This window comes from Mus caroli, unplaced genomic scaffold, assembly GCF_978045245.1.
Source record: "Mus caroli unplaced genomic scaffold, Mus_caroli_1 scaffold_13, whole genome shotgun sequence".
Lineage (NCBI taxonomy): Eukaryota > Metazoa > Chordata > Mammalia > Rodentia > Muridae > Mus > Mus caroli.
The window spans coordinates 99,958,851-99,973,265 of record NW_028227268.1 but is presented as its reverse complement, the minus strand read 5'-3'; positions in this window follow the sequence as shown (position 1 = coordinate 99,973,265).

The following is a 14,415-nucleotide window of genomic DNA, read 5'->3' as shown; positions in this document are numbered from 1 at the left end:
TTGCTCCTGATAAAACATTTCATGATAAGATTTAGATATCTTCATTTGAACCTGACAGAAAATAAGACTTCTGAGGGTAGAAGCTGCTACAATCACTAAAATGTATAAATACCAAAGCTATACAAGAACTGCTCCCAGTAGAAATAAATTTACTGGAATGTAACTCTATTGTGAGTCTAGGAGACCAATGGACCCTGAAGCACTCTTCAGATCTGCGACTTAAAAATGACCTCCGCCGGGCATGGTGGCTCACGCCTTTAATCCCAGCACTCAGGAGGCAGAGGCAGGCGGATTTCTGAGTTCGAGGCCAGCCTGGTCTACAAAGTGAGCTCCAGGACAGCCAGGGCTATACAGAGAAACCCTGTCTCAAAAAACAAAACAAAAAAAACAAAACAAACAAACAAAAAAAACCAACAAAAAATGACCTCCAATAAGACATTGCAAAAATGGGAAAGAAACAATGGAAAAAGTAAAAGAGTGGGGAGGTGGCCCCGAAGGAAACTGTCCTAGAAAAAGTACTGGGTCAATAACTAGTGAACAAAACCATGGAGTTCCCACACCTCCTGGGGGGACATTTATAGACCATGATAATAATTGAGACATTTAAGCAATTTCAGATGTTCAAAGTTAATTGAAGCTTTAATTTTCAAGAAATGATAAAGCAATGCAAAAAGAAAATCCTTGCCTGGCAGTGAGCCTGAAGACAGCTGGTCAAAGGGGAAGAGGTACAGCCAAGGATGGGAGAGAGATGACCTGGACAGTGGGCTGCAGTGGGAAGGAAGCCATGTTTTCAGGACATGAAAAGTGGAGTCACACAAGGCTCACAGGGTACTGGTGGGAGGCAGAGGGGTGTACCCTTAAACTGTAATTGTTTTGTGTAAACAGACTGAATTTGTGCCCTTCTCCAAAACATGGGCTTGATAATTGTGCTTTTAGATTCTTTTTGTTTTTGTTTTTCAAGACAGGGTTTCTCTATGTAGCCCTGGCTGTCCTAGAACTCACTCTGTAGACCATCCTCAAACTCAGAAATCCGTCGGCTTCTGCCTCCTGAGTGCTGGGATTAAAGGCATGCGCCACCACGCCAGGCACTTTTAGATTTTTATGTTTCGTCTATTATTGTGAGTTTGTTCACACTCATCCACAGTCCACAGTTGAGGTGTGGAGGTCAGAGGACAGCTTCCCAGAGTCAGTTCTCTGCTTCCATCATGTGGACCCTAGGAATAAGACGGCTTCTACGTGCATCATGTATATAATCTTTATCATGTGTGAAAAATCACTACATTCTAGTGAAAAAGCAAGTATGATATGTGAAGAAGTCAGTCACATGATGCAGACTGAGGCAAGACACCTGAGAGGACACGTGATGTTTGGAGAGAGTATAAATAGGACTCAATGGACAGGGTGCTTCATTGGTCTTGCGTCTTTGTCAGGGTCCAGCCTCAACACAGGATCGGAGTTCTCTACTGGAAGCAGGGATAACTGGAAGACACAGACTACTCTATTCACTCTGGGCACAAGCTGGCAGGCAACTTTTCAAGGCTTAAAGGTTTTCTTCTCTCTGATTCCCTTCTCTCTCTCTCTCTCTCTCTCTCTCTCTCTCTCTCTCTCTCTACCTCCCTCCCTCCCTCCCTCCCTCCCTCCCTCCCTCCCTCCCTCCCTCCCTCCCTCCCCCACTTGCTCGCAGCTTGAGGCTGCACACACTCTGCATTCTCTTGTGCACTCTGCTTTTCTTCTGTGTGCTTTTCTTTTCTTGAACTCTCACACTCACACACACCTCTGTGGTGTGTTCCCCTTTCACTCTCACACACACCCTCCATACACACCTCACATTCTCTCACTCACTCTTCACTCTCTCTCCACATTCACTGCACTTGCTCTCTCACTCGCTCTCTTGCCTTTTTCTTGCCCCATCTTTTATTGATACTCCAAAAGCAGGTTAAAAAAAAAAAAAGACATTGTATAATCATTGCCAAATAAAATTCAAAAGAATAACCATGTCCCACAAAGAATCAAAAACTACAATTGTTCCCCAAAATTTCAAGCTTCCCTATTCCCAGGCCTACAGACAAAATAATAATAATTACAAACTTATTATTTAAACTTTAACTTATTATACCTCAGAGCTCCGAGCCCAGCTACTTGTATTTTCTTGTGAAGCTCTGATGATAAATGACATGGACAAAGCTGTCAGGCAGTGGCCAGAAATAATCAAATTAACCCTTAACAGTTCCGCTAGCTTTCTGCTTCTACACATTGCACACAGTGACTCTCCTAAGAGTCCCAGTGTTTGGACTTAGTTTTACTAATAGAAGATTTTACATATTCTATACTTGCTTATCCAGGAACCACTCTCAAATGTTGTGCAAAACTTATTTCATAACTTTAATAATTTTTTTCTTTCTTGGAGTCCCATGTTGGCTCTATTTCATTTTCTAATAATTTCTTCAAACTTTCTTTGCAAGTCAAGCATTAATCTGGAACTACCATTGTGCAGTTATTACATTGCTTCCAAGATGAGAGCTCACAGTGTGCACTTGGGTCATTAGGATTCTGCTGTGCTGTGCCCCTATGCCTCAATTTTTTTTTTTTTTTTTTTGAGACAGGGTTTCTCTGTATAGCTCTGGCTGTCCTGGAACTCACTTTGTAGACCAGGCTGACCTCGAACTCAGAAATCCAGCTGCCTCTGCCTCCCGAGTGCTGAGATTAAAGGCGTGCACCACCACGCCCGGCTATGCCTCAATTTTTAATTAAGAATCATTACATCAGGGAACATCTAGTTTCACAGAATTCACCAGCGCAGAAGGAGAAAGAAGTAAGAAAGTCAGATATAATAGAATAATTATGTACACCAAGGCCAACTGAAAAGCAGTCATCCACAAATGAAATCTATGCAGCTATTGTCCAGGGCTAAGGTTAGGAGAAATGGGAACAGCCTTTTCTACAAGGAGCTGCCTTGGGCTGCTGAGGTGTCTCCCTCCTGGCCTACTGCAGGCAGTCCCTGTCATGGTATGTTGTCACCTGCAGGTCTTTGCTGATCTTCACTTCCTTGAGAGAGGCAGGGTAGAGAACTTCTCCAGGCTGATCCTGGTTGCTTCTGTTGATTTTGGGTTGATTTTTGGTGGAGGCCTGGTAGTTTCTGCTGGTTTGTGTTTGATATCCTGACACTACTGAACTGGACTACTGGTATCCTGACAGTGAAGATTGGAATTGCCCTCAAAGAACTACTTCTAAACAGGTCCACATCCCCTTAACCTATTCATCTTTTCTCCTCTACCTTTGGACAGGGGGCTAGAAGAGGGGTAGAAGCATTTGAGAACCCCTATTAAAGTAGGTTTTGAAAAATTTAAGCCTACAGATATGTTTTGAAAGTAGCTTGTAAGTGTGTGTTATATGTGTGTACAACTAAGTGTGCAGGTCCAAGAAATGCCCGTGCATATAAATGCAGAGAGCAGAGTAGAATGTCAGGCATCTCTCTCTTCTATTCTTCCTTTATAAATAGTATCTATTGGGGCTGGAAAGATGGTTCAGTGGTTAACTGGAGGACCTAGATTCCTGAATCCACATAGCAATTCACAATGTCTCTAATTCCAGTCTCAAGAGGATCCAAAACTCACTTCTAACCTCCTTGAGTACCAGGCATGCATGGGTTGTATAGATATATATGCAGACAAAACACCCACATACATAAAATTTTTTAAAAGCCATGTATTATTTATGGGTCATGAGTGTAGAGTGAGAAACCAGACTTAGACTCCATTCTTTCTTTCCAACATGTGGGTTCCAGAGGTCAGGCTCAGGGTACCAGCTGGCAAGCACCTTCATCCATGGAGCCACTTCACTACAGTCTCTACAACCCCCACAACCTGGAAAACCAGACAAGTCGGATTTTGTTTTGTTTTAATTTATTTGTATTGTGCATTGATGTTCTGCCTGCATGTATATTTGTGCAAGGGCGTTAGGTCCCCTGGAATTGGAGTTACAGACAGTTGTGAGCTTCCGTGTGGTTGCTGGGAGGTGAACTCTGGAAAAGCAGCCAGTGCTCTTAACCACTGAGCCATTCCTACAGCCCAAGGCTCCTCTAGTGAAACACTCCTATACAGAAGCCTGCACTTCCTACACTAGCAGACTTCCATCCCTGGAACATCTGAGGTGGCTTGAGATGTTGACAGGTTAGTACCTGCTGACATAGTTGAGCTTACAAAATGTAATAATAGAAGTTATCAGCCTGCATGCCATCCTGCTTTATTGCTTGTTCAGTCTTTGAAGTATTTGGGCTAAAGAAGCAGACAGAAAAATTGCTTGTGGCATCAACTATATATTGATTCCCCTTTTCTGTAAATAATGGTGATTAACAAATACTTTTTTGTTCCTTAGAATGTAAATACTTTTAAAAAATTACAGGTGCATGCCTGTAATCCCAGCACTAGGGAGGCTCAGGCACGGTAACTATGAGGTCTTGGTCAGCCTGGACGACAGGTTGCTTCAAAATAATTAAATTTTAAAACTAAAAGGGAGACCAGGCAGTGGTGATACATGCCTTTAACCCAGCACTCCAGAGAAAGAGGCAGGCAGATCTCTGTGAGTTCAAGGCCAGCCTGGTCTATTGACAGCTATAGACCGGGTTCAGGATAGCCAGGGCTGTTACACAGAGAAACCCTGTCTCACCTCCTCTGCACAAAGTAAAAGGGAAGGTTCTCTGGGCTGAAGAGCTGGCTCAGTGATAAGAAAGAGCATTGACTGTTCTTCCCAGGGGCTCCAACACCCCCTTCTGGCCTCAGCAGGCAGCAGGCACACATGGGATGCACAGACAGACAAGCAAAACACACACATACAACAAAACAAGATATTTTTAGGGGCTAGAGAGACGGCCCAGCCGTTAAGGGCACTGATTCCTCTTTTGAAGGTCCCGAGTTCAAATCCCAGCAACCACATCGTGGCTCGCAACTATCCGTAATGAGATCTGATGCCCTCTTCTGGTGTGTCTGAAGACAGCTACAGTGTGCTGACATATAACAATAAATAGATCTTTTTTTAAAAAAAAAAAAAAAAGATATTTTTAAAGACAAAAGAATGTATTGCTCCAGGTGACCAGTAGACACTCTCACTGGAAATTTGGAACTGGCTACAATTCTATGTCACAGTAGACCTATTGGGTAAGCCTGGGAAGTCACTGTCTGCATTGCTTTTTATAATTTTGATGCCCATGCCTGCATCCAACATGATTCACATTCACCCCAGACTGATGATACGCATTTGCACAGAGCTTGCTTACTTGAGGATGTGTTCTTTCTTCTCTCCATGCTTGCAGTGTTCCACTGCACAATGAGTAACAGGAAAACTGTTAGTGTGATCAGATGAATATTCTTCAATATGCATCCTAACTTTTTAATAAACTGTAAAGTCTCTCTGCTTTTCTACATGTCGGGGCAGTACATGCAAGCACAGTGCCCTCAGGGGACATCAGATCTGCCTGCAACTGGAGTTACAGATGGTTGTGAGCTTCCATGCAGGTTCTGGGTATTTGTTGAGGTAAAACTCTCCATCCCAAATATGCCCCGGCAATGAAAACACAACACAATTAATACATACTGTGTTCCTAGATTGGGCAGATCTACTGCTACACTACCATCTTCTACATCTATGAGACCCCTTAGAACTTGTGGTTTCTCCAGGCCATGTGCTTCTAAAAAGATCAGCTTAGGAACTTTGGGAAGGTCATGAAACACTTGCCCTTCCTGAAGGGAGAGGCTAATTAACATTTCTCAGACCACAGGGAGGGAACCAACCTGTGGGTGGGGACATATTCCGCACATTCCGCAGGACCGACTGTTGCCCACCTTTAGACAAGGGAAGTCCTTGTCACCTCATTCCCTAAAGACCAATTAAAGGGTGTACTGTTCCTCCAATCATATTGTGCCTAGTTGCTGATGCTCTATTCTGCCCCCGGAAACCATATAAAAACTCGCTGAACAGGTGCTGGGGGGTGCCGCCTCTCCTTCGGGTCTGGGATGACACCAGTGCACTAGAACAATAATTTCCTCTTGCTTTTTGCACTGATCCTGGCTCCATGTGGTTCACTCAGAGGGTCCCCAGTAAGCTAAGGCTCCCTGGAATCTTACACTTCTGCTCTGCTTTTCTTCTTCCTCCTCCTCCTCTGGGTCCTCTCCCTCTTCCATTTTCTCCTTCTTCCCTCCCCCACCTTCTGTTCCACCTTCAATTTTATCTGCCCAATCATCAGCTCTCCTTTATTTTACAAATTAAGGTGGGAAGCAGGTTTACAGGAAATCACCTGTTTGCTGACTCATTCCTTGATCACATCTACTCACGGGAAAAGGGAATTAACATCAAATATAATTAGCACCAGGGCTATCCACAATAGGTATTGAACCTCTGGAAGAACATTCAGTGTTCTTAACCACTGTGCCATCTCTCTAGCCCCATAACTTTTTTTTTTTAAAGAATTCTTTATTTTATGTATATGAATACATTGTAGCTGTCTTCAGACACACCAGAAGAGGGCATCGGATCCCATTGCAGACTGTTGTGAACCATCATATGGTTGCTGAGATTTGAACTCAGGACCTCTGGAAGAGTAGTCAGTGCTCTTAACCACAGAGCTATTGAAAAAGTGAAACATAAAAACATAAAAACTAGGCCTTTAGGCCCAGGCTTGAGAATGTGACCTTTGTGACTCAATGGTCCAAGGCATGCTAATCATAAAACAGATAGCAACATTCCTCCACCCACCCGCTTCCTGGGTTCAGGGAGTGTTTGTTCAAAATGGACCACCCTGACCATTCATGGAACCTGCTATGCAAATGTGCTATTATTAGGAGTTCATAGAAACTGTCTTGAGAAATCACTCCCACGATTACCAGGTATTCCTTGTGACTCTTGTGACTTTGCACTTCCTCTTGACTCTTAACTGGTATTTTTGGTATTTTCCAACAACGCCCTCCCCACCCCCTTGAGTTGTGGTTTCTTCCTTTAAATACCCCCTTACCCAGCTACTTGGCACGCCATGGTCCTCTACCTCTGCGTGGTGTATGACTGTGGGCCCCAGAGCGCTCTTGAAATAAAAGTCCTCTTGCAGTTTGCATCAAGACCATTTCTCGTGAGTGATTGGGGGTGTCACCTCTCCTGAGTCAGAACATGGGGGAGTCCTCTCGTTGTGGGTCTTTCACTATCTCTCCAGCCCCACCCCCATTACTTTTCTTAATGGCAAAGAAGAGTTAAAGGATCAGAGTGAGTACGGGGGCTAAGGGAATTACTGGTATCACAATTATTTTGTCCACAGCTCTGGTGCTCTCAAATGTGTCCATTTCTTCTACTTACAGAAGCCTCTGCTTCACCAGCAAGGCTCTACTCCAACACTTCTTCCTCCTTGGGGCTGGAGAGTTAAGAGCACTGGCTGCTCTTCCAGAGGACTGAGTTTTGATTCCCAGGATTCACATGGCAACCAACTCACAACCATCTGTAACTCCAGTTGTCTTCTGTCTCAACAGACAACAGGAACATATATGTTATAGACATATATTCAAGCAAAACACTCACACTCATACAATAAATACAATTTAAAACATTTTCTTCTCTTCTGGAAAACTTGCTCTATTTCCCTTTTGCCTCTCAAAGCCTCCCCACCCACCCCCAGCAGCAGCAGGCAATAGCACAAGTACTTTCAACACTATGGAACTGAGACTGGGAAAATGGCTTGCTCTGCCAAAACGAGGACTTCAGTCTGATCCTAGCACCTATGTAAAAAGCCATGCCTGTAATCTCTGTGCTATGGGACAGAGTCAGAGCTCTTGGGGGCTCTAGAAACAGCTAGCTTGTCCTAATCAGTGAGCCCCAGGTCCCTGTTTCAAAAGACCAGATGAAATAGCTCTGAGAAATGGCCCCTGGCCTCTACCTCCACCACTACCCAAACCCTCTGGAATCAGAGGGAATAGTAAAAGGACAGTGTCTTATACTCTCTGCTGGCCTGCTCCAAACCAAATGTCCCCAGAGACTTGTGTTTCTCTCAGTCACTGGGTCTATAGTGGGCAGCCTTACCTCTCTCTGCTTCTTGGTACTGGTGCCCTCTATAAACACTCCCCTGGGTGTGGGGTGATCCATGACTTGCTTGCAATGAGCAGAACAGGTCAACGGCAATGGGCTGACTTCCAGGAGCAGCATCTGAAGACTGCCCATCTTCCTGCCCACTCTCCTCCCTCCTCTAACCCCAGCTATGGAAGAAGCAAACAGTTTACATATTAATAATGCTTTATAAGCCGGGCGTGGTGGTGCACACCTTTAATCCCAGCACTTGGGAGGCAGAGACAGGTGGATTTCTGAGTTCGAGGCCAGCCTGGTCTACAAAGTGAGTTCCAGGACAGCCAGGGCTACACAGAGAAACCCTGTCTCGAAAAACAAAAACAAAAACAAAACACTTAATATTTGCAGGATAAATTCCAGGCAGAGGGATTACTGACTCAAAAGATACATGCACTTTTTTAAAAACTGAGCCAGACATGGTACAACAGTTAGGAAGCAAAGGCTCATGGATCTTTCTGAGTCCAAGGCCAGCCTGGGCTACATAGTGAATTACAGGACAGCTAGGGCTACACTGTCTAAAGAAAAAAACAAACTGCCTAATTATCCTCCAGAAACGTTGACAATCAATCCTGCTATATCATGAAGGAGCCTTTAACTTACCCATTTATTCTGTTATCAATATCACCCATTTTCCAGAATTTCACAGATAAAAAATCATATCTTGGTTTAGATTGGTTTAGGGATGTCACAATGAGCATTTAAACCTCCCTCCCTTCCTTTGCTCATATGAAACAGGGTCTCACCAGCCAAGGCAGTATTGAATTCTGCCTCCATAGTGTCTTTATAGAGTTGTTTGGTGGGGTAGTGAGAATGAGAATAGCCCATAGGCTCATATATCTGAATGCTTAGCTTCAGGGAGTGGAACTTTTTGATAGAAGGATTAGGTGTGGCCTTGTTGGAGGAAGTGAGTCTGGAGGTGGGCTCTGATGTTTTCAAAAGCCCAAGCCAACTCAAGCCAGTCCCAGTCTCTCTCTCTCTCTCTCTCTCTCTCTCTCTCTCTCTCTCTCTCTCTCTCTCTCTCTTCTCTCTCTCTCTCTCTCTCTCTCTCTCTCTCTCTCTCTCTCTCTCTCTCTCTCTCTCTCTCCCCCCCAGCCCCCCACCCGTGGATCAAGGTTGTAGCTCTCAGCTACTGCTCCATAGCCATGCATGCTGCCATGCTTCCAGCCTTGCTAATGGACAAAACTTCTGAAGCTGTAAGCAGCCCAGTTAAATGCTTTCCTTTATGAGTTGCTGTGGTCATGGAGTCTCTTCACAGCAGTAGAACATCAACTAACACATTTGGGTTTACTTTGTGATGGTGGGTGTGCTGGCTTGTATGTGTCAACTTGACACAGGCTAGAGTCATCTGAGAAGAAGGAACTTCATATGAGAAAGTGCCTCTATAAGATGTAAGGCACTTTCTTAAATCAATTAGTGATCTATCTATAGGGGAGGGCCCATTCCATTGTGGATAGAGCCAGCCTTGGGCTGGTGATCCTGGGTTCTGTAAGAAGAGCAAGCTGAGCAAGCGGTGGGGAGCAAGCCGGTAAGCAGCACTCTCCTTCATGGTCTCTGCATCAGCTCCTGCCTCCAGGTTCCTGCCCTACATTGAGTTCCTGTCCTGACTTCTATAGATAATGAACTGTCACATGGAAGTGTAAACTGAATAAACCCTCTCCCCACCAACTTGATTTTTGTTGATGCTGCTTCAACATAGAAATGTGCAGGGCAGAAGGCATGGGGGAAAGAGGGAGAGGGAGAAAACCAGCGTCCCACCAGAGTTCTGGTGCTCTGGGCAGGTGGACGCGGAAGGACTGCCACACACTTTCCACGTGGCCCCGGGTGGGTGTCTGGCTGTATGAAGCCACTGGCCCCAGCTCAGTGGGTGATGGACAAGGGGCAGTCCTAGGTACCAGGTTCTCAGCCTTGGGCATCCCAGACACCTCTGGACACTGATGAAGAGCTGAGAACAGAATGGGGGCTCCAGGGGGTGGGGTTCAGTCAGCCCCAGGGCCAAAGGGAGGAGAGAGCAGGTGAGAGTCCTTGGTCCAGTCTGTGGCTGGAGCACAGGAAGGCCTTCTGGAGGGAGGTTAGATGCGGCTTGTTAGGGGAAAGACTATCCCATCGTTCAAGCACTGCGGGCCTTGATGAGCAGAGACAGTCTATGGTTTTAGAGCTTTCTTGTAGAAAGGCAGGGGGAAAAGAGAGAAGGTAGAAAGAGGGAGAGAGGCCGGCCATGACCACATGGAGAGAGGGGGTAAGGGAGAGAGAGAAGGAGGGCTAGAGAGGAGAGTATGAAAGGTGAGAGCCTAAAGAGAGCGAGGAGGAGCCCAAGGATCTCCTTTTATAGTGGGCTGGGCTGTTTTGCGGTTGCCAGGTAACTATGGGGAGGAGCCTACCTGGCTGTACCTGGGGGGTGGAGTCTAGCCAGAATGCCAAGAGCTTGGGACATTGTCTGTGTAACTTACAGTCACAGAATTATGGAGTTGGGGCTCTGCGGTGTCAGGCACCTGACTCTAGAAACGTGGCTTGCTTTTTCCATCCCTGGTAGAGTTTTCTACTGGGTCGCCAGAGCAAGCCTCATCCAACCAAAATAGGCTGCCCATCAAGGCCCCCATGGAAATGGTAACCCTAAGTTTTTGGGTGGACTGTGGAAGGACTTTGGAACGTTGGACTAGAAAAGCCATTGAGTGTTGAGAGCTCAGTAGGCTGTTCTGTGGGAGCTTGGGAGGTAGGATTGTTGAGAGCAGTGCTGAGGATGGAGGCCTCGCTTGTGGCATTTCAGAGGGAAGTTTAAAGACTCTATCAGGGCCATTTGCTATTTTGAATTGGGATGATATCGTTCTGGTGAGCTGAAGCTGAAGAGTTAGGCTTGATTAACAAGAACTCAGCATTACTGAAATGAAACCTTTGCACGGCGGGGACATTTGACGCTGGTTAGTCAGAACTAAGACATTAGCAGTGATAAAGATGAGCATCACTGAGACGACATCTCCTGGGAAGTGTTTCCTTGGGGTCAGCACATGAAAGCTGGGATCCAGACATGGCTAAGGGATGTACCCTGTGCTGGCAGCCAAACTTGATAGTGTAAGAGTCACCCAGGTGGTTTTGAAGGTATGAACGAGTCATGGAGGGAGGCTGAAGCTTGGTATTGTGTGGCATGGAAAGTCCCTGAATAGAGCCCAGGAGAGGCTGTTAATGAAAGTGCAACCCAGTTGCAGCACAGGACTCCAGCAGTATTGGTGATGCCAGTGTCATGGGATGACCACCAAGAAGAGTGGCAGTGTATGCTGAATAAACCTTTGCCCATGTTTCTTTGGTCATGGTGTTTCTTCACAGCAATAGGAACCCTAAAACTAAAGCTTAAATCCTAAACTAAGACACTGAGCATAAACCCCAAGACTGTATGCATGGTAGGCAAGCAGTCTATTCTCGAGCCACACAGTTCCCAGATGGTCTTGGCCATTTTCTGCTCCTCCTATACCTTTGTACCTTCTAAAATAACCAACTCACCCTTTTCTTGCTCCTATGGTTGAAGTAGGGCTTTTGTTGTTATCATTACTGTTTTTTGTTTGTTTGTTTTTTGTTTTTTGAGATAGAGTCTCACTGTGTAGCTCTGGCTGGCCTTGAACTCAGAGATCGCCTCTGCCTCTGTCTCTCTGCCTCTGCCCCTCTGCCCCTCTGCGCCCCTGCGCCCCTGCGCCCCTGCGCCCCTGCGCCCCTTCGCCTCTTCGCCTCTGCGCCTCTGCCTCTGCAGTGCTAGGATTAAAGGTGTGTGCCACTACTGCCCAGCTTACCTGAAAGTTCTCAATCACTTGGGAACTAAAATAACTCTTTTGTCATAATGTTTCTGAAAAGGGGTTTCTTCACATACAGGAAACAGCCGGTGAGTAGAACCCAGTGGAAATGTGTTTCCTTTTTGGAGAGGGCAGTCACACTATGGGGGCTATTGCATTGGAGCTGGAAGTATAGACAAGAGCACAGACTCTCATAAAGACAGCTACTGAAACAAATGTGTCTTGGTGACTTGCTGCCATTCAAGAGAATATACTGAAGATGACATCAAGCATCACACAGCGGATGCAGCATTTGCTGATTCTCTGTCCTCAGTGGGTACCTGGCTTTTTCTGTTTGTTTGTTTTGAGACAGATTTTGGTTTGAGAATGTCCCCCATAGGTACAAATACTTGAATTCTAGATCTCAATTGGCAGAACTGCTTGGGAAGGATTAGGACATATGTTGTCCTTGCTGGAGAACGTGTGTCACCGTGGGTAGGTTTGAGATACCAAAAGCCCATGCCATTCTCTCTACCTCTTGGTTATGGCTCAAGAGGTAAGCTCTTAGCTACTGTTCCAGCCCCATGCCACCTGCTGGCATGCTCCCTGCTGTGATGGTCATGGAACCTTAAGCCACACATAAATGTTTCTTCCATAAGTTGCCTTGGTCATGTGTGGGGCAGTGGACCATGAGAGGAAGTCAAGCTAAAGGCTAGAAGCCCCAGAGGCCCTGAAGGGATGGTAGGAGCTTTGCCTGCTCCTGGCACCAGGCCCCTGCCATGCATGTAGTGCCCTCCCCCAGGCCCCTAATAGATTTGTGGCCTTCAGTCACATAAGGGCAATACCCCAAACCCTTCCACATATAGATGAGGCCCCCCTAACATCTCAGATCAAGACAATAGGAAAAAGAGACATGACCACTGTCAAGTAGGCTCAAAACAGTGTTCTCCATGCTAATGAGGTACCTAGAGGCCTGAGGGCATTGCCAATAAGCTTTCCTTCCCAGACACTCCTCCCTGCAAAAGGTATTTAATCTCATGCCCACCCTGAGAAGGGGGGGTATGGTTTTATGTATCCATTTTCTGCCAGACAATAAACTGATCAGAACCACGGGCTGCCTCTTTTCATCAAGATCCACTGTGGGGAGCCAAGAAGGTCTTTGCCTACAGAGCCGCAGCCTCTCCGTGCTCCTGACCACAACTGACACCAAGCCTGCATCCAACAAGCTAAGAACAATCTCTGCTGAGACAAGCCAGAGCTCCCCTTTTCCCCCCAGCCCTGGACTAGCTGCTGTCCCCTGCCCTAGGGCCCCAGACTTGTTCTCTGCTCTGTAACTCTTAGCGGTGCCAGGATGTCCAAGAGCCTGAGAACCTCACGCCCCTGGCTTTGTCACAGGCTGTAGGTAGGGACCAGCTCTGGCCTTCCCACCCGTGGAACAGTGTCTCCAGTTTCCGGTTTCCAGTTTCTGTACAGCCTAGCACTACCCCAGCATTGGGCATGGGGGTAAGAGCAGTCATACTGCCTGTGTCACACCATGCCTTGTTGGTGGAGTGGATTCAGGCCAACAACCTTGCAGTCATGGTGTTTTATCTCAGCAACAGAAAAGTAACAAGGACAACAGGGTTTCATTATATAACTCCAACTAGACTGAAACACAGCCTCACTATGTAGACCAGGCTGCCCTCAAACTCGGAAACCTGTGTTGCTCATTCCTCCTGATGCTGTTCCGCAGCCAGTGGGCTGCTGTTTTGTTTGTTTGATATCTGTGATGGTTTGTATATTCTTGGACCAGGGAGTAGCACCATTTGGAGGTGTGGCTTGTTGGAATAGGGGTGACCTGGCTGGAATGGGTGTGTCACTGTGGGCGTGGGCATAAGATCCTCACCCTAGTTGCCTGGAAGTCAGTCTTCCACTAGCAGCCTTTGGTTGAAGACATAGAACTCTCAGCTCTGCCTGCTCCATGCCTGCCTGGATGCTGCCATGCTCCCACCTTGATGATAATGGACTGAACCTCTGAACCTGTAAGTCAGCCCCAATTAAATGTTGGTTTTTTTTTCTTTTTTTTTTTTTTTAAGATTTATTTATTTATTTATTATATGTAAGTACACTGCAGCTGTCTTCAGACATTCCAGAAGAGGGTGCCAGATCTTGTTGCAGATGGTTGTAAGCTACCATGTGGTTGCTGGGATCTGAACTCTGGACCTTCGGAAGAGCAGTCGGGTGCTCTTACCCACTGAGCCATCTTGCCAGCCCTTAAATGTTGTTTTATCTAAGACTGGCCTTGGTCATGGTGTCTGTTCACAGCAGTAAAACTCTGACTAAGACAATATCCATCTGCATTTTTATTTTGTTTGAGATAGTATCGCATTATGTAGTTCAGGCTGGCCTCAAATTCACATTCCTTCTGCCCCAGCATTGACGGCAGGCATATACCACCATATGCCCTCATTTGGCATCTCTAGTTGACCCTCTGGCCAACATTATAAGTTCAACAGAGCTAAAATTCACTTTAAAAAAAATCACTGATCTTTTCTCTAGGATTCCCATTCGGGAGTTTCTCACATAT